The sequence below is a fragment of the Panthera pardus genome, unplaced genomic scaffold (genome assembly GCF_024362965.1).
Source record: "Panthera pardus isolate Hobbes unplaced genomic scaffold, ASM2436296v1 HiC_scaffold_8, whole genome shotgun sequence".
Classification (NCBI taxonomy): Eukaryota; Metazoa; Chordata; class Mammalia; order Carnivora; family Felidae; genus Panthera; species Panthera pardus.
The window spans coordinates 117,864,611-117,891,402 of NW_026527013.1; the positions used below are offsets into that span (position 1 = coordinate 117,864,611).

Consider the following 26,792-nt stretch of genomic DNA (forward strand, 5'->3'; position numbering starts at 1 on the left):
TCTCCCTTCCTTCCTTCCTTCCTTTCTTCCTTCCCTCCTTCCTTTCTCCCTTCCTTCCTTTCTTCCTTCCTTCCTTCCTTCCTTCCCTTCCCTCCCTCCCTCCTTCCTTCCTTCTTCTCCCTTCTCCCCTTCCTTCCCTCCCTGCTTTCTTCTTCCCTCCCTCCCTTTCTTCTTTCCTTCCTTCCTTCCTTCCCTCCTTCTCTCCTTCCTTCCTTCCTTTTTTTCATTTATTCAATAAACATGTATATTGGGAGTCCGTTATGTGCCAGCCACAAGCTTGAGTCAGGCCCAGTGTCTGCTCTGTGAGGACTGCTGCCTGGTGAGGGCACACACACAAATGGGCCATTTCTCTCAGGGCTTTTTTTTTTTTAAATGCCATAAGCATATTCTCCTTCTTGATCCTTCTTCAATAGCACTGAACTTAATTTTTTCAATGTATTTGATTCAAAGTTTCATATTTGAATTTTTAAAGCCAATGAGCTAGATCAACATATATTTGCTCAATTGACTTTTTTGACAAAGGTATGGAAGCAGTTCACTTGGAAAAGGATAGTTTTTTCCATAAATGATACTGAAACAACTGGATATTTATATGGAAAAAAAAGTGAATTGTGACCTTTGTCCCACATACACAAAAGATAATTGAAATGGCTAATAGACTTAAATAAAAAGCTGGAATTATAGAACATAGAAGAAAAGGAAGAAGAAAATCTTCATGATTTTTGTCTTATCTAGGATTCCTTAGGACACAAAAAGCAATAATCATTGAAAAAGAGATCAATTTAATAACTTTGTAAGCCGACGGATGGTGTCTGTACTTATTGTGGTAGAACTGCAAAACATATCGAACCGTAGAATCACTATGTTATACATATGAAACTAAAGAAACATTGCAAAAAAAAAGATAAATTTGACTTGATTAAAATTAAAAATTTTTATTCTTTGAAAGATGCCATAAACGATTGAATATGCAAGCCAGATAAATGTTCACAAAACAGTTGTCTCACCAAAAAAAACCCAAAAACTGTATTCACAATATAAAGAAAGACTCCTTAAAGTAATTTAAAAAAAAACAACTCAGTTTAGAAAAATGGGCAAAAAATATGAACAGAAATTTCACAACTGAAAATGTGTGAAAGACTGAAAAGCTGCCCAACATTTCATCTCATCAGGGAAATAAAAATGAAAACCACAACGAGATATCACTACATGCCCATAGGAACAGCTAAAATTTAAAAAGACTGACAATATCAAGTGTTGACGAGCTTGTGGAGCAACTGGAATGCTCATACCCTGTTAGGGGAACATGAAATGGTTCAGTTGCTTTGGAAAGCAGTTTGGCAATTTCTTATACAGTTAACTATACTATTACCATTTACTCAATAATTTCAATCTTAGGTAACTAACCAAGAGAAATCAAAACATATATCCCGGCAAAAATTTGCACTTACATGTTCCTCATCGCTTTATTTATAATAGTTAAAAAGCAGAAACAACCCACATGGCCATCAACTGTTGAGTGGATAAGCAAATTTGCAGTATAGCCTTCCAATGGAATACAACTCAGCAATGAGAAAAAAACTATGGAAGCACGAAACATGGATGAATCCCAGATACACTGTGCTGAGAGGAAGGAGCCAGATACCAAAGACTACATAATATATGATTTCTTTTCTACTTAATCATTGAGAAAGTAAAACTAACCTGTAGTGACAAACAAGGAGAACAGTGACTTCTTAGGGTTGGGGTGAGGAGACTGCAACAGTGGACAAGAAAACTTTTAAGGGTGTTAGAAATAGTCTGTTTCTTTTCTTTTCCTTTTTTCCATTATCCTGCTGGCACTTTATTCATTTTTAAATAATTAATGAATTAATGTTTACATTTACATCCACGTTAGTTAGCATATGGTGCAACAATGATTTCAGGAGTAGATTCCTTAATGCCCCTTCCCCATTTACCCCATCCTCCCTCCTACAACCCCTCCAGTAACCCTCTGTTCTCCATATATGAGTCTCTTATGTTTTGTCACCCTCCCTGTTTTTTATTATTTTTGCTTCCCTTCCCTTATGTTCATCTGTTTTGTACCTTAAAGTCCTCATATGAGTGAAGTCATATGATATGGTCTTTCTCAGACTGACTCATTTCACTTAGCATAATACCCTTATATAATGTCAATAGCACTGCTATAAACATTGGGGTGCATGTGCCCCTTCAAAACAGCACACCTGTATCCCTTGGATAAATACCTAGTAGTGCAATTGCTAGGTCGTGGGGTAGTTCTATTTTTAAAGTTGTTTGTTTCTTAATTGGGGGGATTGTTGCATTTGTGGGTGTATACATTTGTTAAAACTCATTGAACTGCATAATGTGGGGACATTCTATTATATGTAATTATATCTCAATAAAATAGATTTAAAATGAAGAATCAAACAAGTAAAATTAATCACAAGCATTTGAATAAACAATAGCATTTATCTGCATCAAGTGTTCAAAATATACAAACCAACTTCTTAACCACATTCTCTCATACAATATTACATATGAGAAAGACCCCACATCTTGACCGTGTTCTCACTGCAGGCTAAGGCTCTGGAAAACAGCGATGCATTCACCACATAAGGAAGAAACAATAGGAGAGGAAGACCCCCCTTATGATGCTTTCAAGGAATCATTCGATTCCTACTTAACCGAGTTTTTTCCTGCCCAGATACCCAGGAGAAGTAGGAAACTGGCTATTTATCTACACGGCACAACAAGTTCATAAATACTAAATTCGCTTCCTCCTGTCTCTTTCCAGGCTTTCCATGGTTGTGTAGAACGTGGAACAGATTGGCCTTCATTAGAGCCAGGAGAAGGGAAAGGGAATTGCCACTCTGGCTTAAGAGGAATATCTGACAAAAATACAGCTTTCTTTTATTGTCTGGCAAAGTGGCAAAGAGTTTAGAAGTAAACATACTATATATTTTGCTTTGAGCATTATATTTCATTGACAAATAGTGTAAGTTTTATAACACAGGCTGCTGACATCTGTTATAAACAAGGTTTTGGAATAGCTTTTGGGCACATTCCCCCTCACCAAAAGCTAGATGAAAATGCCTTCATGCTGTGGGCTGGGTGCCCATAATGTGCTATAGAACACACATAGACCACAAAACACTGCACACCAAGTGCTTCCTGGAGGAGGAGTCCTGAAGGTTGGGAAACAGACAGAATTCACCTGGAAACTAAGCTACGCCACCCTTGTGGAATTTGGTACGTTGGCAGGAGTGAGTTTTTTGTTTCTGTTTTCAAAGTGAATGGCCTCATGCGTGACTCCTGTTTCAGAGAACACGGGCAAGCACCAAACTGTCTGTCTTCTTGGTATCTAAGTTTGTGAAGGAATTCTTCCCCTGTACGTTCCTTAAACAAAGGGTACCCCCTTCGCCTATGCTCCTGTCCGGACGCAGGGGAGTAGACTTTGTTGGCGATTTGCGTGTGGTTCTGGATGGGGGCCGCCACGGATCAGTATTGGCCTTCACCTCTGCCTGTTTGGGGGACAGCAAATAGGCCCAGCTGGTGTGTGGACAATAGGATAAAAACACGGCCCTACGTAACTATTTATCAATATATTGTGTGGGGAAGAGTGGAGGGGGAGAGCCTCCTTGCAGATCTGTTCTTCACCGGATATCCCCGTAAAGACAGGGGCACTATTGGTCTCGGATGAAACAATAGAAGCCTGAGAGATGCTCAGGGTCACTTTCTATTCACCGTCTGGGCAGGTGGAGCCGGGATTACACCTGCCTTTGTTTTTCTTTGCCCTGTCTTCAAAATATAGTCAGTTTCCAAAGATCTATCCTAGGTCCTTGTCTCTGCTCTCGATGCTTGGCAATCCCATTCACCCCACGGCCTCATCCTTCATGTGCGTCCACTCAGGGCCTGCTCTGGCCTGACACTGGGTCTGTGGAGGTGAATCTAACTCAAGGGGGGCCCTCTGGATGCTTGCAATCATACAGGAAGCCACCCGTGTTCCCCTGATTAGGTAACTTGTTTATGACAGAGATGTCATAGACAGAGTATAGACTGCAGGGATGGCGTGACAGGAGGTGTGATCTAGAGGGTCAGGGGAGTGTTCGTAGGGGATGATCTTGAAAGACAAATGGGGTATTGGTCGGGGAGAAAGGGGCCAGAGAAGGGAAGAGAATTGCAAGTAGAAGGAATATTATAAACAAAGGCATCAAATTGCCTTGGGGACTTGCAAGGATATTGGTTTGAATTAAAATATTAATAGAAAATTCCCAGAGTGCCTGAGAGGCTCCGTCAGTTGAACATTTGATTCTTGATTTCGGCTCAGGTCAAGATCCCAGGGTTGTGGCATTGAGCCCCATGTTGGGCTTTGCACTAAGCAATGGAGCCTGCTTAAGATTCTCTCTCTCTCTCATGGGGCGCCTGGGTGGCTCAGTCAGTTATGTGTCTGACTTCGGCCCAGGTCATGATCTCACGGTTCGTGAGTTTGAGTCCTGCGTCAGGCCCTGTGCTGACAGCTCGGAGCCTGGAGCCTGCTTCGGATTCTGTGTCTCCCTCTCTCTCTGCCCCTCCCTAGCTCACGCTTGCACTCTCTCTCTGTGTCAAAAATAAATTAACTTAAAAAAAAGATTCTCTCTCTCTCTCCCCCTCTGCTCCTCTCCCCCACCCTCGTGTGCTCTTTCTCTCATAAAAAATACAAAAGAAAAAAAAAAGAAAAGAAACTCTTAAAAAAAACTCCCATAGAGCTGTTACTATGTGCAAAACACCATCCAGGCTTTTTTCTTACTCCTATCAATCCTTCAAAGCCCAGCCCAAATGATGTTTCCCCTACCAACCCTTTCCTGATCTCTCTTCACGGAAACAATCTCACTTTCCTCTGGACTCACGTAGCATTTAAACTATGACATTTATTTCTTTACCTTGTAGTTTAGTTCATAAAGTATATTTGATACACTGTATTTGGCTGTGAGCCCTGGGAGACTGATACAGGCAGATAGAGGCGTGTTTCCTATCGCCCTCTTGGCCCCCAGTACAATACCTTGCACGTGTTTGCCGCTAAAAAAATTTGCTCATCCCTGAATGAATGGATGAGTAGTGAATGGTCTCTTCAGGCACTATTATGGTTACTCACTACCACTTTTTCCTTCTTGAAACCACTAGCTTGTGATTTAAGATTCAAATCCCCTTTCTGGAATATAGCACTTTTTTTTTTTTTTTTTTTTTTTTTTTTTTTTTTTTAACAGGAAAAGGTGTTCTTACCCATGTCTAGAGTCATCGCACACCTTTTAACTTAGCCCGGGTTAACTCTGTGAATTAAGTCGTTTTGGTCGTCCTTCATTTTCCTAAATTCACCTTCTTTCTATAACTCCATTCCTGGGAAAGTTCTTCCTTGTACTTTTCTGTCTTTCTGTCTGCTGGCTTCCAGGTTCCCCCTTGATTCTAGGTGAGCGTGTCTTTGTTGGAATCACCTCACTTCGGCTGATGAACCTCCTGAGTTTTGCCCGGAGAGTGTCTAGATAGTCACTCTCCCGGTACACAGTGTTTCTCTCCTCCCACGTCATGTCTCTGAACCTGATTCCTTAAGTGTTCCAAGGTCTTCCCACATCTGCCCACACCTTCCACGCCTTCTAGAATTCACCTTACCCCCCCCACCCCACCCCACCATGCTGCTCCCAAGGAGGTCTCTGCCATCTTGGGGACATGGACATCGTGTCCATTTCCAGCTGTCATTGTTTTGTCCCAGGAAAGCTTTAGCATGTCTGAAATCAACCTTCCGCCTCACATTCTGAGTGACCCTACGTTTTCCCATTCCATATGTCGTGAAAAGCACTTGACTTAATGTCTCACGTAGTAAGGTGTAGCTGTTTCCTCCTCAAATTCTCTTTTATCCCCTCAGAGAAACGATTCCCTTCGGCTCCCTCAGATAAATCAAAGCTCAGACTTTCATTTCACGGACATCAATATTAATTGAGCATACATTATGTGCCAAGCAATGCAAATAGTTCGGTGGGAAAGACAGATGTGCGGAGAGGACTCTGTGTTTAGTGCCCGGGGAACAGGGAGCAGGGGAGAGAGCCGTGTGCTGGAGAAACTGATGCCTGAGTGCAGTCGCCAAGAAGCTGGAGATCACCAGGTTCACTGCTCTGGATGGCAGAGACAGATGGGTAGTGGTGGAAGGGGAGGGAACATTTCAGGTAGAGTGGAGAGAATATAAGGCTGGTCTCGTTTATGAAGCCCTGTCTCTCAGCACTCCTGCTAACCCACCTTGGGTGTTTCACTTAATGGACATCAGGTGTCCCCAGCTCTATTTTTAAAAAAAAATTTTTTAATGTTTATTTTATTTTTGAGAGAGAGAAAGAGAGAGAGAGAGAGAGAGAGAAAAAGCATGAGTGGGGGAGGGGCAGAGAGAGAGGGAGACACAGAATCCGAAGCAGGCTCCAGGCTCTGAACTGTCAGCACAGAACCCGACGCGGGGCTTGAACTCACGAACAGTGAGATCACGACCTGAGCTGAAGGCAGATACTTAACTGACTGAACCACCCAGGCGCCCCATCCCCAGCTTTATTTTAAGTGTCTTAAGAATAAAGATGCTTTCATTTCCCTGGGATTCCGTGAAATTGCTACAAGTAGCAGGCACTATTCAGAAGGGCAGGTGCTGGGTAGGTGTTGGAGGGATGAGGGAGAGGTCTGCAGAGGTGGGTTCCTTTAAATGAAATGGAAGGTTTTGTCCCCGTGTGTAAAGATAGCTCCACTCGTGCCTTGAAATGAAGAGTGAACAGACGATCGATAGCTTCTAGCTTCTGGCCTGGGTGTGGTAACATCCAGGCCATTAATATGCTGTTGGGCCCTTTCCACAGACATTTGTTTCCCAAAGCTGTGTTGGCATTTCCCAGGTCCTTGGCTTCCTCTCCAACCGTTCGCACACCCTCGGGGAGGAAGGGCTCTCTCTCTCTCTATTTATGAACAAGGTAATGTGTGTCAAATTGCCTTGGCTTAACCAGGCAATTGTGCACCTTTAAAAGGTACGGGGAAATGTTTCTCTGCGGTCAGATTGGCCCATAATGCACATCTGTTCTCTTGACCAAACTCCAGCAATCTGCCCTCGCTTAGCTGCTAACTCCACAACCTGCTCCTGGCCGGCGGCCCGGGCCCAGCAGGACAGTCTCTGTGTGGCCAGGCGGCTGGGTTTCTGGCATTGGAGGGTGGCAATCAGGGGACTCCAAATTCATGGGTCCTCGCAACTTCAGGGCATCCCCAGGAAATCTACAAAGGGCTTAGGAGGGACCTGGAGGAAAAGGAGAGCAGTGAATGCGATTCTCCTATAGAGAAGCAATGGGCACGGCCACAGGGAATTTTGAGTGGAAACTGAAACCAGTATCTTCTTGTTTTTTTCCTCCTAGAAGATGACCTACAAGGGGGTCGGATTCAATTAAAAGCCAGACACCTTTTTGCCCTTCCCTGAACTCTGGCTTTCCCCAAATTCCATGCATGGGTTCCGCACTGCAAATGACGCACAGCCACCACCGGGAACAGTGCAGGATTAAGCCCAGCCGCGTTCACAGAGGACTTCCTTTCCAAAGACCTCCATACCCAGCCCCTCACGACTTCTCATTGCCCCATGACCTCTGCCCCTTTCCCAGCCGCGGCCACCACTCGCCTGGATTACTGCACCCCCTTCGCCTTGCTTCTGCTCTTGCCCCACCCTGGACCACGATCAACACAGGCGCCAGAATTTGCCTCTTAAGATAAGGCGGGGGGAGCGTGGGTGGCTCAGTCGGTTAAACGTCCGACTTCAGCTCAGGCCACGATCTCGCGGTCTGTGGGTTTGAGCCCCATGTCGGGCTCTGGGCTGATGGCTCGGAGCCTGGTGCCTGCTTTCGATTCTGTGTCTCCCTCTCTCTCTTGCCCCTCCCCCGTTCATGCTCTGTCTCTCTCTGTCTCAAAAATAAATAAAACGTTAAAAAAAAAATTAAAAAAAAAAAGATAAGGCGGATTGTTGGGTAGCTGGGTGGCTCAGTTGGTTAAACATCTGACTCTTGATTTCGGCTCAGGTCATGATCTCACGGGTTTGTGGGATCCAGCCCCTTGTCAGGCTCTGCACTGACAATGCAGAGCCTGCTTGGGATTCTCTCTCTCCCTCTCTCTCTCTCTGCCCCTCCCCTGCCTCTCTCAAAATAAATAAATAAACTTAAAAAAAAAATTAAGGCAGATCTTGTCACGTCTCGGTTCAAAGCTTTCCAGTGGCTTCCCCTCTGACACAGAATAAAAGTCAAGATCCTCATATTGGCCATCAGGACCCTCCCTTTATTTCCTCCCGACCTCAATCGCTTTCTACCCCTCACTCACTCTGCTCCAGGCACGCTGCCCGTCTGTTGCTTTTGTTGGGTACTCCTCCCCCAGATGTCTTTGGTTCTTTGTTCGGCTGTCCCCTGAGGTCACTCCATCACCATCTTCTGGGCTCTGCTCAAATATTGCCTTTTCTTTGGGACTGGCTTGCCATCCCGGTTTGAGATTGCTCTCCTGACCACCCAGCACTTCTAGTTCTGCTTCTCTGTTAGTTTGCCCACAGTACTTAACATCCTCTGACATAATAGATTTTGATTTTCTATTTATCCCTAACTTGAGTTTTGTCTGCTGGATCCCCAGTGCCCGGCACAATGCTGGGCACGTAGCTGGTGCTCAGTGGAGCATGGTGGAACGAATGGATGGCCGACAGAGAATTGAACCAGCGAGAGCAGGAGATGGGAGATGAAAACCTCAAAATCCGAAAAGATGGAAACAGTGAAGTCTTCTGAGAGCAAAAAGAGTGCCCCGGACCTAATCCTAGGCTATGAACAGTGATTAGTGCAGGAAATGACGTAGGAGAGTATTGGTCAGAGATGATAACGATGCTAAATTCAGCATCCTGGTTGAGGATGTCATACATTGCTTCTGGCTCTATCAAGAAAGAAAAGCCCTGGGAGACGCAGGCATGAGTTAGGAAAAGCAGAAAGGAAGAGCTAAGCATGGACATCCATGTGCGTTTTCACTTAATAAATACTTAATGATTATCTGCTCTGTGCACGTCACTGTGAAGAGGCTATGGAAGACCTCAAACAAATCGGGCACCTCCGTCTGGCCACACACACATACACACACACGCTCACTTTCAGGGCCATAAGGCGAATGCTCATTTGCCAAAAACCCAAAGGAGGAGGTGTCAGAGACGGAAGTTACTGTGACTAGGGTCTGGAAGAGTCTTTGGAGCAGGTGGCACTGGATCTGGGCCCGGGGGCTCTGTGTGAGCTAGAGCCAGAGTGTGGGAGGGTGAGTTCTGAGCTGAGGGACAAAATAGTAAAGGAAAGTAAAAGTAAAGGAAAGGAAAGTAATAGTAAAGTAAAGGGACCACGTCACATGTTAGCCCCATTCACATGGCAACCTGGCTCCATTTCTCAGAGAAAAGTCATTTTCAAAGCTACCGCTGAGGAGGAGGTGACATAGAAGAAATTCGGCACCTTCCCCTCTCATGCTCTCATCCCAGGGCTTCAAAGCGTGATCTCCGGACGAGCAGCATCAGCGTTACTTAAGACGTTACTTACGAGGTTAGAAGCGCAAATTCTCAGGTCCTGCCCCAAACCCACTGATTCAGAAACTCTGGGGGGCCCCTGGGGGTCCTAGCAATCCGTCTTCTAACAAGCACTTCTGGGGTGTTAAAATTTCTTTTTTAACGTTTATTTATTTTTGAGAGAGAGAGCCAGAGACAGAGCACGAGTGGGGGAGGGGCAGAGAGAGAAGGAGACACAGAATCCGAAGGAGGCTCCAGGCTCTGAGCGGCCAGCACAGAGCCCGACGTGGGGCTTGGATCCACGGACCGCGAGATCACAACCCGAGCCGGACACTCAACCGACTGAGCCCCCCCGGGAGTCCCACAGGCACTTCAGGTGTTTTAGAGAACCGGTACCATGTATCTGAAGTGTTCAATTATTGGCAGCTACCACAATGATCAGTGTGGAGAGGGACCAAAGTTTCCGTGTTTCTGAATTTGCTGAGGAAACTCTCCTTCCAAGTTTCTACCCTTGGTCTTGGATCCTGACAGTAGGGTCAAGACAATTCTCCCCTTTTATACTGTTTTATTGGGACAGTAACTTCTGTGAGCACTTGAGGCCACTTCATGTTGTTATAGGAGCTAAGAGGAAAATGTGAAAAATGTGTAAGACCCAGTGTCCTGAAAGTCCAAGTTCTTTTCGATGGTGGGATTTTTGGAGAAGTCATTTCGTTCCATCTTTCACAAATCTTTAGAGCCCCTCCACTCTAAAGATAAAAGAAAAAGCACCTGGGATGTCCAATGTACATCTCTGATTATCAAAAATTAAGCAGTCTGAAAACATAAGTGTTGGGGAGGCTGAGGGCTAATGGGGCCTCTCCTACACAGCCAGGGGGAATACAGATTGACATTATCACTTTGGAAAACAATTTGGAACTGTCTAGAAAAGTTGAACATACATATATACCTGACAACCCAGAAATTCTACTCTTCTTACACCCCTGGAGAATCTCTTCACCTATGAACTTGAAGACCCATGCAAGAATGAAAATAGAAAACAAGACAAAATTGGACACAACCCAAATTTCCATCAACAGAAGGCTGGATAAATAAATGGTGCTCTTTACATATAATGGAACAGTCCATAGGAAGCACAACAAATAAACTGGCTACATGCAGCAGCTTGGCTGAATCTTAGGTAACATATTGAGTGAACAAAGCAGGTATCATAAGGCTACTTAAATGTTTATTTATTTACTTTGAAAGAGATTGCGAGAGAGAGTGATCATGAGTGGGGGAGGGGCAGTGGGAGAGGGAGAGAAAGAATCCCAAACAGGCTCCGCACTGTCAGGGCAGAGCCCAATGTGGGGCTTGAACTCACCAGGTGTGAGATCACGACCTGAGCTGAAACCAAGAGTCAGGCGTTTAACAAACTGAGCCACCCAAGGACTTCACAGAAGGCTACTTAAAGTGTGGTAATTCGGTTTAAAAGCTTCAAGAGAAAAACTAAATAATACCTTCTTTAGGATTATGTATATAACGCATATATGATTATATATGACATCTACATCATACATACAATAAAATTTAAACAAAAAATCAGGGGCGCCTGGGTGGCTCAGTCGGTTAAGCCTCTGACTTCGGCTCAGGTCATGATCTCGCGGTTTGTGAGTTTAAGCCCCGAGTCGGGCTCTGTGCTGACAGCTCAGAGCCTGGAGCCTGTTTCAGATTCTGTGTCTCCCTCTCCCTCTCTGATCCTCCCCCGTTCACGCTCTGTCTCTCTCTGTCTCAAAAATAAATAAACGTTAAAAAAAAATTTTTTTTTTTTAAATCAAAGAAACGATAAGCACAATTTGGGATAGAAAAGGAAAGTGGAGCACAGGTACATGCAACAATATTGATAATATTCTACTCCTTGAGCTGGGTGATAGATTCACCAGTATTTGTTTATTTATTTATTTATTTATTTTTAACGTTTATTTATTTTTGAGACAGAGACAGAGCATGAATGGGGGAGGGTCAGAGAGAGAGGGAGACACAGAATCCGAAGCAGGCTCCAGTTTCCGAGCTGTCAGCACAGAGCCCGATGCAGAGCCCTAACTCACGAATTGTGAGATCATGACCTGAGCCGAAGTCGGACGCTTAACTGACTGAGCCACCCAGGCACCCCCAGGACTTCTTTTTTTTAAAAAAAAAATTTTTAATGTTTATTTTTGAGAAAGAGTGAGACAAAGCATGGGTGAGGGAGGAGCAGAGGGAGACACAGAATCCAAAGCAGGCTCCAGGCTCTGAGCTGTCAGCACAAAGCCCGATGCAGGGCTCAAACTCACAGACTGTGAGCTCATGACCTGAGCCAAAGTCAGATGCTTAGCCGACTGAGCCACCCAGGCGTCCCTTAAATCTATCATTTTTTGAGAGCTTCCTGGATGCTAAGCCACCGAGCTAAGTACTTTCCACCTAATACCAATTTAATCCTTGCAAAATCTCTTTGATGTGGATAGTATTCCCATTTTACAGATGATGAACTGAGGCCGAGTGAGGCCAGTAAACTCACCAAGGCTTAGCTAGTGAGTGGCAAGGCAAGGATTCCAGGACAGGCCTGACTCGTAATGCCTGCCTCTGACCAGAGGACAGGCCGGCCTGTCCCTCTAACTCAGGGGGCTCTGTGGGGTTGATGCTCCTCGATGTCTCTGCCAACTTCACTCGCTTGTAGGCTCAGAGGGGCAGGCATGGAAGCAGGTGCTGAGGGTACAGCTTTGACCCCGGACCAGCTTCCCTGTGGGCATTTTGATGTCTGCAGCCTTGTGGGGCCAGGCCTTGGGTGTGCGGGGGTTAGTAAAACAAAGAATCTTCACTCCAGATTGGATCTTCCAATGCACCCAAAGTGGGAACGCAGGGTGGTGATTTTGGAGAATGTGCAGGTCCTTGCTTTTCCACACTTGGGAGAAAGCTGTGCCTTCCTGCTGTTCTTCCTGTTCTCGTGTGAACCCTTGTGTGGAGACAACGCCACATGGGACAGGCACCCACACAGGCCAGTAGGAAGATAGGCAAGTGGCCTGAGGACTGGCTTCTGCAGGCGCTTGGATCACCTTACATAACAGCAGCTTAACCGGCGTCTTTGTCGTTAGAAATATGGGACAGCATTTAATGCTCCCACGGGCCTCTTGTCTGGTTGATAAAATCTTCCCCTCTGTTTCCAGCAATGGATCCCTCCAACTTCTTAAAAGCCCAATCAGTGGCTTTGCCTTCACCAGGAGAGAGCCAGGGTGTGGGTAGGTTAAATGTGGGAATTTCTGCTGGCTTAAGCAGAGTGGTTTCTGGAACTCATTGGTTTTGGCTTTTTTTTTAAAAAAAGGCAAACTGACTCTGAGGTTAGTTCCCTTTCTAATTGAGTAATCTCTTAGGCTTGGCAAGTACGTGTATCTAGAAAGTGGGTAGGATTGGTTCTCCTGGAACAGAATTAATTTGCCGTTTGTGGTAAAGAGCGAAATTCAAGAGGCTGTGGTGGGCAAGCCAATGTGTTTTGCCTTTCTTAGACGTACACCCTGGGCTTATGATTCCTGCACTAATCGTAGCTACATTAGAGCAACTGGCTTGTTTATTTTAGATCATTTATAGCCATTCTGCGTTTGTTGCCTGTTGCCTTAGAGAGGGAAGAAAAAGCCACCATTTGTAGAATGCTCCTTATGTTCTGGGCTTTTTATGCGAATTATTTAATTTAGTTCTCATGACATCTCTGGAGAAAAGCATTATAATCCCTATTTCACAGATGGGAAGCCCAGCTAAGGATGTGTCATGTTCAAGTTTACAGTTAGTAGAGGAGCTGGGATCTGAACTCAGGTCAGCTGGTCCCAAAACCTTCCATCAAGCACACTGCTTCCCAGGCCTCCCAGCTTGGGCCGAACCGGGCAAGAAAACGAGGACTGCGGCAATGGCTCTCCACACAGCGTGGTGACAACATGGCCGTGTTGGTTGGGAGGTTGATTGCAAGTGTTTCCGTCACTCCTTCATGTCGTGAATAATTTTCCTGTGGAGTGAGTGGGTCTCACTTGTATTTTGTATTGCGATCTGATGCTCCTTTGGTATTCCTTGGAGTATCAGACCCAACCCAACGCAACTGCTCACCTTCTCCACGTTGCAAGTTCCTCACTGATAAAACTGGGATAATAGTAATATGTGCTTCTTAGTCGCTAGGAGTTAAGTAAGGCACCGCCATGATGTGTGTGAGTGGCAACTGAGGCTTAATAAAGGGGTGCTGTTATTGTGGCTAGCCCTGAAGGGCACACCTTTTTTTTTTTTTAAGTTTAGTTTGAGAGAGACAGAGACAGCATGAGTGGGGGAGGGGCAGAGAGAGAGGGAGAGAGAGAGAGAGAGAGAGAGGGAATCCCAAGCAGGCTCCGTGCTATCAGTGCAGAGCCCAATGCAGGGCTCACGAACTGTGAGATCATGACCTGAGCCGAAATCAAGAGTCAGATGCTTCACCGATTGAGCCACCCGGGCACCAGAAACAGCTCATCATGGTCTGGAGACCTTGAAATTCCTGAGTCTGTGTCACAGCATATTATTAATGAAACATGGCGCTAAGGTACTCTTCCTGTTTGGAAAGTGATGGCTGCCTTTGGATTTTACAGCTCGAGTTTGTTTGTTTGCTTTATAGAGCGCGCAACTTGGGAAAAGTGTACTTTAAGCTCCTTATTCTCTGCAACAAATGCCTCTTTCATTCTCTTACCTGCTGCCAAATATTTACACAGTATTGGATGGATTCATTCACTTAGTCAGCAAATGCTGCGCCCCTAATTCATCTTCTTAGGGCCTCTGACTTGTAGCCCATAGGTTCCTGTGCACCAGGAGCCCAAGTTCTAGTGCAGGGAGACATATACTTCCATGGGTCATCGTATCTCTCCTATCAGCCCATGTCACATATAGGAAATGCACTGGAGCCCGGAGAGGAAGCAGCTATATCTGTGTCTGGAGGAAACGAGGAGAACAAGGAAGACTTCGAGATGGAGGAAACAAGGGAGAGGAAGGGGATGCACGTGACATTCTTTGTCCCAAGACTCAGGGGTGTGATAGGGTCAAAAGCAGGTTACATGTGAGGGAGACAGAAGACAAGCCAAGTAAGGCCAACAGTTCAGATTAGGAAGGAATTTCCAGGCCACGCCATGGATCCGGGGCTTTATACGTACACACTCAGAAAACTTTACAGGGTTTTCACGGCGTCAGAGCATCAGATTTCCCTTGTAGAAGGAAAGAAGCTGAGACTGGAGGCAGGGTTACCCGTTGATAATACTCGCAGCTTGAGTTTTAACTCAGTCCTCAAAAGTACCCTATGAACTAGGTACTGCTATTACCACTCTGCTGAGTAAGAGGCTGAAATACAGAAAAGAAACTATCCGCAGGTTCACACAACTACTGAGAAGGAGCCACTTGGATTTGAACCCTATCAGCATGACTCCAGAGTCTGCAGATATAAACACTAGACACTCATATCTGACTTGAAGTCTACTGTCTAAGAAACTATGATAATAGTCCTCATGAAAAACAATGAATACCGAACCTCTTGGGTAGCCCTGAGGCCGCAGGATAGGGGACCATTGTCCACTGTATCAGAGGCTGTTATCCACCCGATATGCATTTTCTCTCTTAGAACTCTCAGTTTTTCTCTGAGCCCCTGACCGCCTGGAATAGGGATCATAATCCCTAGCTTTCCCTGCAGCTAGGTGTGACCATGAGTCACAGTTTTGGCAAATGAAATATTTGGGAGTGCTGTATGGCAGCTTCTAGAAAGTTTCCTAATGATTGGCGCATGTCCTTTGCCTTCTTCTTCCTATCCCTTCCACCATCCTGCTTTGGGGGATGTGCGTGTGGTGGCTACTCCCTTGGATCATGGTAGCAGGTGCCACTCCCTGGAAGGAGCATCGATACCTGAAGTCTTGGTGAAGTGGAACTGCCACACCAGCCGGGACCACCTTCCGGGGGATTTTCCCTGAGAGACAGATAAAGTTTTATTGTGCTTTAGGTAGTATTATTTCAGGTCTTTGTTACTTTCGGCCAAACCTAGTTCTTGCCAATACATCCCTCCCTTCCTCGAGGAAAATTACAAATGTTGGAAATATGATAAAATAGAAGGATGCCTATAGGTGAAGTCAACTCTGCACGTTGTAACACAAAAATCGCGGTTCGGTGTGTTTTGCAGCAGTTTAAAAAATTCAAAATTTTTGTCAGGGTTGACAATAAAAACAAAGAAAGCTATGATCAGTGGAAGAGGAAGACCTGATTTCCCAGTGTGTCAGGGTCAGGAGACACAAATGTGCCCGCATTCCATTGCATTAAGGCCCTACTCCCCAAGCCACCTCAGAGGGAAAGGGTCACCTGTAGCAGGACCCCCCCCCCCCCCGCCCCGTAATAACAGGATTATACATCCACACCCTTTGCAATGTGACATTGGCAATGCCTCTTGGTAAAATAAGTGGAATATACATCCTCTTGTCATTCATTTTAGGGCTTGGTCATGCAACTTGTGTGGTCAACAGAATGTTGACGGTTGCAATACAGGTAAAGCCTTTAAATATGCTTGGGTGTTTCTGTTTGTTTCTTACACTTCTGCCATGTAAGGTGAGAAGGACACGTCCTTGAAGGAAATGCTCACGTATGAAAATACATGAACGATCCTTTAAGTCAGTACAAGGATGAGAAGATACCAACCCGGAAGCACCACGATCCAAAATTATGGCAGTGATCCCTTCTTTTTTTTTTTTTTTTGTAGCAGCTTTATTCAGATATAATTCAATTCCATACAATTCATCCATTAAATTTTTTTTAATGTTTCTTTTTGAGAGAAAGAGACAGACAGAATGTGAGCAGGGGAGGGGCAGAGAGAGAGGGAGACACGGAATTCGAAGCAGGCTCCAGGCTGTCAGCACAGAGCCCAACACGGGGCTCGAACTCATGAACCGCAAGATCATAACGTGAGCTGACGTCAGACGCTTAACCAGCTGAGCCACCCAGGTGCCCCACAATTCACCTATTTAAAGTAAACAATTCAACGGTTCTTTGTATTTTTATAGATTTGTGTAGACATCATCGCGATCAATATTAGATTACTTTCATCAGCTCCCCAAGAAGCCCTTTAGCAGTTACCTCCTGCTCTTCAAATTCCAGTCCCCTTCTCCATCCTGAGGCAACCACTAATATACCTTCCATCTCTGTGGATTTGAATATTCCGGACCTTTCATATAAATGGAATCATACATTATGTATTCTGTGACTGGCTTCTTCCACTAGAAATGATGTTTCAAAGGTTCATCCATATTATAGCACGAATCATTACTTCATTCCTTTTTATTGACAAGTAATATTCCATTGTGTAGATACGCTCCATTTTATTTATTCACTCATCACCTGATGGATTCAGTGGTACTTTTGTATAACCACAGGAACGTGCAGAAGGAGAAAGAGCAGTGCAATGTGCTGATGACTTTATGGGACAAAAGCCTTTATTGTCATGTACTGGTCACATCCACAGAGTGTTACACACACAGAACAGTCCATTTCTCATTGCAAATAAGCATGTTGCTATGTGATTTAAAATACCAGTCTCTCTGAGACTTACCAACGGGAAACAGTGTCTCCAATGCAATCAACTTGCATTTATAAATGCGATGACATTTCTATGGAACCGAGGCCATGCTCTAGATGGGAGAATTTGCCAAGGTAAATGTCACCTTCAGTCTGGGTGGCCAGGTGGCCTTTCTTTTAGATACCTTTATTTTCCTGAACTAGGGTGCTTACCCAGGTTCAAATATATTTTTCTATATTGCTCATGGTCGACCAAGGACTCTGTCATCTCAATGGCAATGAGGTCACTACAGTGACCAAGGAGTCCTGGAGGCCCAGCGGGCCAAAAATGCAACATATCAGACTAGAGCAATTTTCTCTGGAGCACTGACTAGAGACGGAGTGTCACCACCTCAGAAGTGTGCACTTTGAAGACAGGGCTATGTTTTGTCCGATTGCTTTGATTTAGTTTAGATCGAATAACAACTATTATTAAAGAAGGGCAAGAGAATGCCACTCTACCAAAAATGCTCAGAGTCTTGTAACTAGTAGATTGGTAAGTAAGACCTGGGGATAGAACCCACAGCAGAGTGATTATAGTTAACAATGCTGTGTTGTAAACTTTGAAGTTGCTAAGAGACTGGGTGGTAATTGTTCTTACCATAAAAAAGAAATAATAATTATGTGACCTGATACAAATGTTAGCTAATGCTACGGTGGTAATCATATTGCAACATATAAATTAGCAAATCAACATGTTGTATAACTTAGTCTTAAACAACGTTCTATAACAATTGTATCTCAATAAGAGGATAAAACAATCTTTAATGAGGAAAAAAAAGGTATTCAGGGGAACACAGGTTTAGAAAGTTTAAAAAATATGACACGAAAAAAAAAAAAATACTCCATGGGCAATAAACCCCAATGCCTATAGGACCAGACAGGAAGAGCCAGTCATATGGAAGGATTGGAAGCAACTATCTCTAGCTGGAGAATAGAGATCAGCTACATTTTTAAATTATATGCTAACAACGTTAAACATGAATAATCAAAAGATGGGTAAAAATATACTTGGACATTATGAAATAACCCTCCAAAACAGATTATAAGGCCTGGTTGAGATCCAGGGGAACAAATCGGGGGTTGATTTGCCATTCCTAACTTAGCCTGAATATATAAAGTCAAATGGACCTTATAGGATACTTTCTACACATATAGCAAAGAATGACTCTATGATATTTTATGGATTTCTGATCACTTTATTGGAGAGAGTTTATACATAGAAGCTCATGGGATATATTCCAGTTTGGGGACCATCATGGGAAGAGCATCTTTCCTGTGTTTGGTGCCTTTGCCGATTTGTGGCTGAATAGAAATCTCCCCCATTCTACCGCTCAAACAGCTACCTCAGGACTTTCTGTTCCGAATCCGCCAAATGCAAAAGCGACCAGACAACATCGCCTCCGTTCCCCTAGGGCTGCTCGTTCAAGTGGCTGCACTTGCCAACCCTGCCTGGGCCTCTGCAGGTCTGTCGCAGCTCCCCCTGCAGGTAGAGAGAGGAAAAGGGGGCCAGATTCCGCAGAGAGGAAGAGGGAGGAGTGGCCACCGCCGTGAGTAAATCTTCATTATCATAAAAAAGGGAACCACGGTTTCACTCTCCCCGTTTTTATGATGAAGTAAAATAAAATGGGAAAGAAGAGCGAGAGAAGAGATTGCTCAGTAAATGGCCTCAAACCCAGCACGTGTTTATTTAAGCGTCTCTGTGCAAACATAACCCTGGGTGTCCGTTAAATCAGCAGGCATGTCAGTTGGCACTTCTGGTTACAGACCATTTTACGGTCATACATCATTCATAGCCGTAAAAGCCATTTGCCCTCTGTCACCCAACCAATCAGGATCCAGCCAAGAGGAAGCGGAGCAGTAGCCTGGCAGTTTTCTCCAGGCTCCTCTGAATTTCCTCAACCTGGTTCAGCAGAATGTCACAGAAAATTAACTCTCCGGGGTTATTAGGGACCCCTTCCCTTCCCCCTCCCTACTAAGAAGCAATGCGTGATTTCAGGCTAATATCTACCCCAATCACAAGCAACACCTTGTGACGTCCGGGGTAAGAGAACAGCGGGCATTGTACGCAGGCCCGGCACAACACCCGTCGCCTTGAACCACTCGAGTGAAGGTACGTGGCTGGGGCACGGCTCGCCATGCCTCTGCAGTTCACTCCTAATGCTCACTTTGAGCAGATTTGAAATTGATGTCAGTGTCTAAGCCACCCAGTGGGTAACCTTGATCCGCCCTTGCTTCCCTCTTGCGAGTTCACATTTTTTCACTCCTCGCCTCCTCACTTCTGTTATCGACACAGAGATGCCTGCCAAAGCCTTATGACCGCCTCGGGCCTCGCAAACCATGCATCTTTCGGTTCTTCCCAAATGCCCGCCCCTCTGGGTTGGTGCTTCGCTTAAAATGCCTCCCCACGTCTAAAGGGTCCTCCCTCTGTATTTATTACTTCTTCACTCTTTCTTGGTGCACGCCTTCATTTAAGAATGAGCGTCAACGGTCGTCACAACCGCAGTGGGCACCTGGACAGTCCCATCTGGTCGCCCCACTCCATCTCTGCCCGGGTATCCCGCGTGGCTTCTGGCCTCTCCAGTCGTAACAGGCTAGGATCAATTTTCCAGTGGCAGCTTGGAAATAATAGCGCAAAATGTATATTAATACAGAAATATATTGTGAAACTGTCCTTAAACAAACAAATGAGCCACTTTAAAATATTACTGCTATAAATGACCATGACAGTCGCACAGCACATATAATAAAAATAACTGCTGAGGAGAAGCTGCTGAATTACTATAGTAATAAACCAGATGTGATTATTATCATTTAACACGGTCATTGAATACCATGAATCCCTGAAGCCATTAAAATATTTATGATTAAACATTTGCTATTCCTTATAACAGAACGTATAGTTGGGTACTAAAAAACTGTTAAAGTATTATTTCAGCTAATATATTCCAGTTCTATAATGGAGGTCAACCAACATTGCCTGAATTCTTTAAAAGAGGGATGAGCAGGTGCCTCTCCGTATCTGGACATATTTCAGGATGTCTATGCTGGTATTATATACTCTCAGGGTCCTGGGGAGGGTGTATCAACTACACGCTACTAAGGTAAAAAAAAGTATGTTCCTATTCTTTATACTCATGAACAGATGTGGGCTTGGGGGCTGTTCTGGTCATTCTTCTAGCAAGAAAGCAGATGTAGCAGATGCTTTCAAAGTCCCCTGCTCATATCCCCGTGGCATTTGTCTTGAACATTCCCCAGCAAGCGTATCTCCACCAAAGGGTGTCCATTCGGCCAGCCAGACCTGCATTGCCAGGGCATTAACCCCCCCCCTCCCCCCCCCCCCCCCCCCCGGGAGCAAAGGTTGGCCCTGGCGGATAGGGTTGGGGAATAAATATCTCGGCCAGATTTATGGACGTCCCTCTTTTTCAAACTCTGTCCTTTGGCTGTGCTCTTGACCCTCGTTGCCCTCCTGATGATTGTTTTCAGTTATAATTTTAGTTCGGTTACATACAAATTGGGTTTGTTGGGCTGAACAGAAATGTTACAAGCGGTGTCTTCTCAAATTTAACTAGAGACACTTCTGCCCCACAAGGTCAGTCTTCCAGAGTGTTTGCTGCTCCCCTCCCTTCCCGTTTCTCGGCAGTTCCAGCTTCATCAGAGGATGAGGGTTGTTGCCAGGAAGGGAACTCATCCATCCACAGCACGTCCTGGTGATGGCCCAGGAGTGGAGAGCTCCATGCTGGAAGAGCTGAATGAGAATTCTTCGTCACTATCGCTTGAGGCTGACCTGAGTGTTTTAATTATTCATGCTACCAGAATTGGCTATTTCTTGTTAAACGGGTACCAACAGCAATCACCTTTCCTTATATCTTTAGAGACAAGTATTTTCCAAGAAATAAGATGCTTGAGTTGTCTGAACCCTGCCAATGGACAATGCGGTAAGAAACAAAAATGTGGGATTTTTGGAAAGAGGTCTGTTCCTTACCTGGTGTGTGCATATATATATATATATATATATATATATATATATATATACACACACACACACACACACACACACACACACATATATATACGTGCATTTATATATATATATATATGCACGTATATATATATGGGCATGTATGTATATGCACACACACACACACACACACATATATATATATATATATATGGCACATTATATAACTCTTTCACACTTTCTAGCTTGCTAGCAGCTTAATTTTCTCATATGTGAAAGGACCATAGCAACCATATAAATTGGTAAAATGTATATAAAGCGTTTATATACACTACCATGTGAGTAATAGGTAATTAATAAACATTAACTTATTAAATGATGAATGAATGGTGAATTTACCTACTATGAAGCTCTTCCACAGCATCACGGTGACAGCTCAGTTCTTGGCAGAGATATTACCTATTGGGAACCCATTTGATTCCCAGCATGTCTCTCTCTAGCTTCCCATCATACGGTTTGGGCAGTGTTATATATCTCTGTCATGTGGGTTCCATATTTGTCCTTATACTCCCAAGTTATATTTGTATAGGTCCATCCCGTTCTTGCTGTGGTTTCACATTTGTAGGTTTAATAACCTGGGCAGCTGTCTGATGTATGTACAGGAAAACTCACAAAACCTCAGAGTGGAATAAAAAACATTTTCGAAGACCCCTGCTGGCTCAGTCAACCCTAATGAGCTATTAGATCATTAGAGACTCTTTGCCATCAATTAGTCATTAGATCAGCAACCATTCATTGATGACAGGGCTCTCCTACTTAAAGGGATAGTACTGTTAGAATGCAAAGGAACCATTGCGGGTGTCTCTGAAACTCTCAAAAAAAAAAAAAAAAAAAAAAAAAAAAAAGTAGCACCATGTGGTCGTTTGAAGTCTCAGTTACTCCAGAACCTAAAACGAGGCTCATTTAGTATGGCTGCTTAAATTTTTCAGGTCACCTTGACTTAGTAAAGATTTCCAATGAAAGAAGAATAAAGGCTTATTACAGTTTATATGTAGCCATGTAGCCCAGGGAGGGTAGAACAGGCTTAAAGGCTCTTGTCCATGTGTCGTGTGAGTATCGTTGCCTTGCTCATCCTTTCTGTGACTTTCTAGGGCCTCATGTTCTTGGGGGTCTTTTCCTCCAATACCTTTCCTGCTGACCTCTGGACCTGTCTTGGACCTCACGTCTGCTCTCTTCTCTGGCCTGTGGCCACCAAGACACCTGAAGGCCTGCAATTAGTACTCATATCATGCACTCGTATGGACCTATGGTGACAATTCCACGTGTGTGCATGTGTGTGCTCGCAAATGTTACCTGGTAATCCAGCCTGGCAGATAAGTAACTGTTAACTAAGAATTGATGTTGGACATCATTTCGGGTAATAGTCGCTTCTCATAACCACACCAGGGTAGATGTCTTTGCCAGCTTTCCTCCTAAACATCTCCTGTTGGCTCTTCTTTCTCCCTCAACATACTCTTTCTCTCTCTCTAATTCTCAGGCTGCTCCCAGAACCTCAAAATCCCTCCAGTGTTACTAGGCAGAACCATTCACCACTGTCTGGGACCCAATCTGAAGGCAGTCGATTGGCCCATATAAGTATTTGCTAAAATCAAGACGGTTCTCTCCCCTAAGATGAGCGCTACCGCAGCTCAACTAACAGGTGACTTTCCCCAAATATTTGTGGGTTTTTTTTTTAATTTTTAAATGTTTATTTATTTTTGAGAGAGAGAGAGAGAGGAAGAGCATGAGCCGGGGAGGGGCAGAGAGACAGGGAGACACAGAATCCGAAGCAGGCTCCAGGCTCCGAGCTGTCAGCACAGAGCCTGCCTCGGGGCTCAAACTCACGAACTGGAAGATCATGACCTGAGCCGAAGTCGGACACTCAACCGACTGAACCACCCAGGCGCCCCTTTCCCCAAATATTTGTAACATTTGTGTAAGTAATCAAAGATCATGTGCACCAGCGCTTGACATGTTTTCAGGAATTGCGTTGGAGAACTCCACTACCCACACTGCCCCCACCATGACATAGCACTTCCCGGAATGAACCAGGATCTCTTGTGGGCGGGTTTTGTCTGATGGTAGGTGAGGCCAAAGTTTGTCTCTGTTGGAATGCATTCCTGAAATCATAATGAGCAAATATGATTCCCAGTGAATAAATATGCACTTAAAAATGCTTCCTGGCTATCTTTAAGTGAAAGTAAATGGTATTACCTTTTAAACTAGTAAGAACACTTTGGAGGAGCATTCTTCCAGGGCACCTAGGTGGCTCAGTCGGTAGGGCATTCGACTTCGGCTCAGGTCATACTCTCAGTTTGTGGGTTCAAGCCCCGTGGTAGGCTCTGTGCTAACAGCTCAGAGCTTGGAGCCTGCTCTGGATTCTGTGTCTTCTTCTCTCTATGCCCCTCCCCCACTCGTGTGCCTGCGAGCTCTCTCTCTCTTTCTCTCTCAAAAATAAACAAAAATTTAAAAAAAAACAATGAGTGAAAGGAGGAACATTCTTTGGCTGGGAATATCCAAGACTCAATGGGGAGGCTGAGGGCCCTTTTGAAGTGAGCGGAAACTGAGTCGTCAAATCCTTTCTGCAATGACAGAAGCTGATGTTGGATAAAGACTCAATTACTAGTCATGTTTACTTCAGAAAGCCTGTTAATTTTAGTTCATTTATCTTCAAATTTACTTTAATGCTCTATAGACCACATTGTTGTTTAGTTCTTTCTGTAAAAGAAGAACTACAGAGTAAAGCTTGTGTTATTTATTTATTTATTTATTCATTCATTCATTCATTCATTCATGAATGTTTATTTTTGAGACAGAGAGAGAGAGTGAGAGAGTGCAAGCAGGGGAAGGTCAGGGAGAGGGAGACAGAGGATCCAAAGGAGGCTCCGTGCCGACAGCAGAGAGCCCAATGTGGGGCCTGAAGTCATGAACCATGAGATCGTGACCTGAGCCAAAGTCCGACGCTCAACTGACTAAGCCACCCAGGTGCCCCAAAGCTTGTGTCTTTTTAAAGGTGAAATGGTTCTCTGATATTAATTTTTGGGGGAATCCTGGGATGATACCAAGTAATAATGACATTAATCACTTTCTGATTTTTTTTAACCAAAGTTTTACTTTATGTGGGGAGCAATGCAGAGCCCTATTGGACATTATCTCACTTTTTCTCGTAGCTCCCCCATGAGGCAGGTGTGTATTGCATCCTATTTTATACTGGAGGAAACTGATCTCATTTCACCTACATATTACTTTTTCCAGAGGCTTCCCTAGCTTCCCCTATTATCATGCTTGTCACATTTTACTATAAATGTTTGTCTATCTCTTGGCCCCAACAGATCAGCGTGGGCAAGAACCACATCTGTGTTGTTACCTAATTCAGTGTGCCTGATTCAGTGCCTTGCATATGTTAGGTGCCTAATAAGTATTTGCCTACTGGCTGGCTGGAACAATGAATCAGCATAGAGAGGAAGAGTAACTCACTCAAGGCCATTGGTAGAAAGTGGAACCAAGACTCAGATCCATGGCCCCTGGACCGTGGAGCCCAAGCTCTTAAATGTCATGTAGCAATTTCCTCCATCCCATGCCCAACCCCAACACAAAAACAACATGCTGATTTGAACAATAATATCTTTCTTGCTGCCAAGGCACACACTTTTAGTCTTTGTGGAAACGTGAGCTCATTAGCAAAGCGTCTTTTGTCACTGGGGAAAGGCACAATTCGTCCCTGAGTTTACCCCCTGCATGGTGTGCTGTGAAAGAGCCCCTCATCCTTGGTGTGCCCAGAAGCACCCAAGCCGAACCTTCTCCAGATCACGGTCGAAGCTCTGAAATCTGTTTAAGACTCCAAAGTCTGGCCTTGGGAAAGTCTTAATGGTCCAAATACAAAGGGGTGGAGTGGGGTGAGATGATGCAGAATTGAAGGTGGTGGGGGTTGTGCAGAATTTTTTTTCTTAAATGAAAAGCCCAAATAAAATAAATAAATGAAAACATAAATCACAGTGTCTTCTCCGGGCTCCTGGCTGGAGGAAAACAAATTAGAAAGGGCTTGAATGAAAGGAGTATTGAAGAAGCTTGACTTGAATTAAGTGGTTATATATTTTAAAAGCACTTTTGTTGGGTCCTGTAAAAATAGCAAATAAAAAGGTAGTAATATCCCCTGACTCTGTGAGGCAAATACCAGTAATAAAGTAAAGTAAGCTTGGGTATGTGTATATGTGTGTGTATGTGGGTGGGGTGGGGGGGCTGCAGAATTTAAGAGTATAAACTTGAGTAGAAGGGAAAAAAGTAAAGCATTTGGGTTAGAAACACTTTCATTTTCCCTTAATAATTAATGACGAGGTGCTATGGTTTCAAATAGATACCGTGTGTCTTTCTAACGCCATTCACTTTCCTCTTAAAATGGCCCTAAATGAAATGTAAAGACATAACTTGATTTTTTTTCTTTGACAGGCAACCTACAAGAGTTATTTCAGGGCTATCGAATGGTTATAATTTAGGATCCATTTTACAATCCCTCCATACATGGGCGGAGAAGACTTTCACAATGAAAACTGCAGCAAGCACCGACCACAGCCAACCTGCAGTTCCTTTTTGACCCGCCTTTTTGACCTGCAGTTCCTTTTAATAACGCCGTGACGTTATTAATTGAAAAGTTAACATCAACTGGACAGCATAGATATTTTTACAAATCTATAGAGGCTTGAGCCGCGAGTTGCACAAAAACGGTCATGGAGGAAAATAACACAGAAGAAGTTGCCAGGAAAGAGCTAAATGAACTTTCTCCTTGTTAAGAAATGTTTAGGTCCTTTTGTTTGTAAATGGCAGGTGGGTGGTACAATTCCAGTGTAATTTCAGAAAGCCATCTTCTGCATGTAATAAACATGTCTGCAATAATAGGATTCAGAAAATCGCAAAATGCATTCCAGACACCCTTTGATTGTGCATACAGAACAGAGGATTTAGCCATAATTGGCTATAACACAGTTATGGACGGCAAATGACACACGGCGGAGCTGGGTGATGTAGCAGCTCTGATTAGCGACGGTAAGGTTCAGCTGAACATCGCGAATAAAACAGCAAGTGCATGGTGACACAGCACCTGCCCTCCCTCCCTTCCTCTCACCCCCACCTTCCCTCCCTCCCTTCTTCCCTCTCTTCCCGCCTCACTCCCTTCCTTGCTCACTTTCTCCCTTTCTGTTTAATTGAAGCCTCATAACTTAGACTAGAGAACTTAGTTTGTTATTACCCAACGAATCACATGTCAGCCAAGCCTTCATTTTCTTCAGAGAGTCACAGTTGTGTGGAAAGGGGAAGTAGGAGCCCATGGGGAATTGACTTTTTGGAGAACTAGATGTAATTTGAATCAAGAATTATAATAGGAAATAAACCATTACGATAAACAAGGAAACACGTACACAATTACTTTCACGGCGTAATTTTATTCACTCTAGTTGAGAAAATAAAGAGATAATACTGACCGTAGCACCTGGGTATTTAATGCAAACTGTAAAATCTATTATATTAAACAAAGTCAAAAGCAATGTGAAAGATCTTGAATCTATTCAAGGCATGCACCTCATTACAGACTTAGCAAATTAAAACACAAATAGGATTAGAAAAGAATAATGTAACAATCTCCCACCACGGTCCCTA

General features: G+C 44.2%; 1 long non-coding RNA gene across 2 annotated transcripts; it reads left to right on the forward strand.

The window, feature by feature from the left end:
• The first annotated feature begins 18,924 nt into the window (after positions 1-18,924).
• On the forward strand, positions 18,925-26,481 carry LOC109263863 (uncharacterized). Of its 2 annotated transcripts, none has more exons than XR_008420486.1 (3): positions 18,925-19,256; positions 22,642-22,803; positions 25,590-26,481. It is a non-coding gene; the product is annotated as an uncharacterized LOC109263863 (long non-coding RNA). The 2 variants fall into 2 exon arrangements; XR_002078429.2 differs by lacking the exon at positions 18,925-19,256 and adding an exon at positions 22,250-22,400.
• Positions 26,482-26,792: the final 311 nt, after the last annotated feature.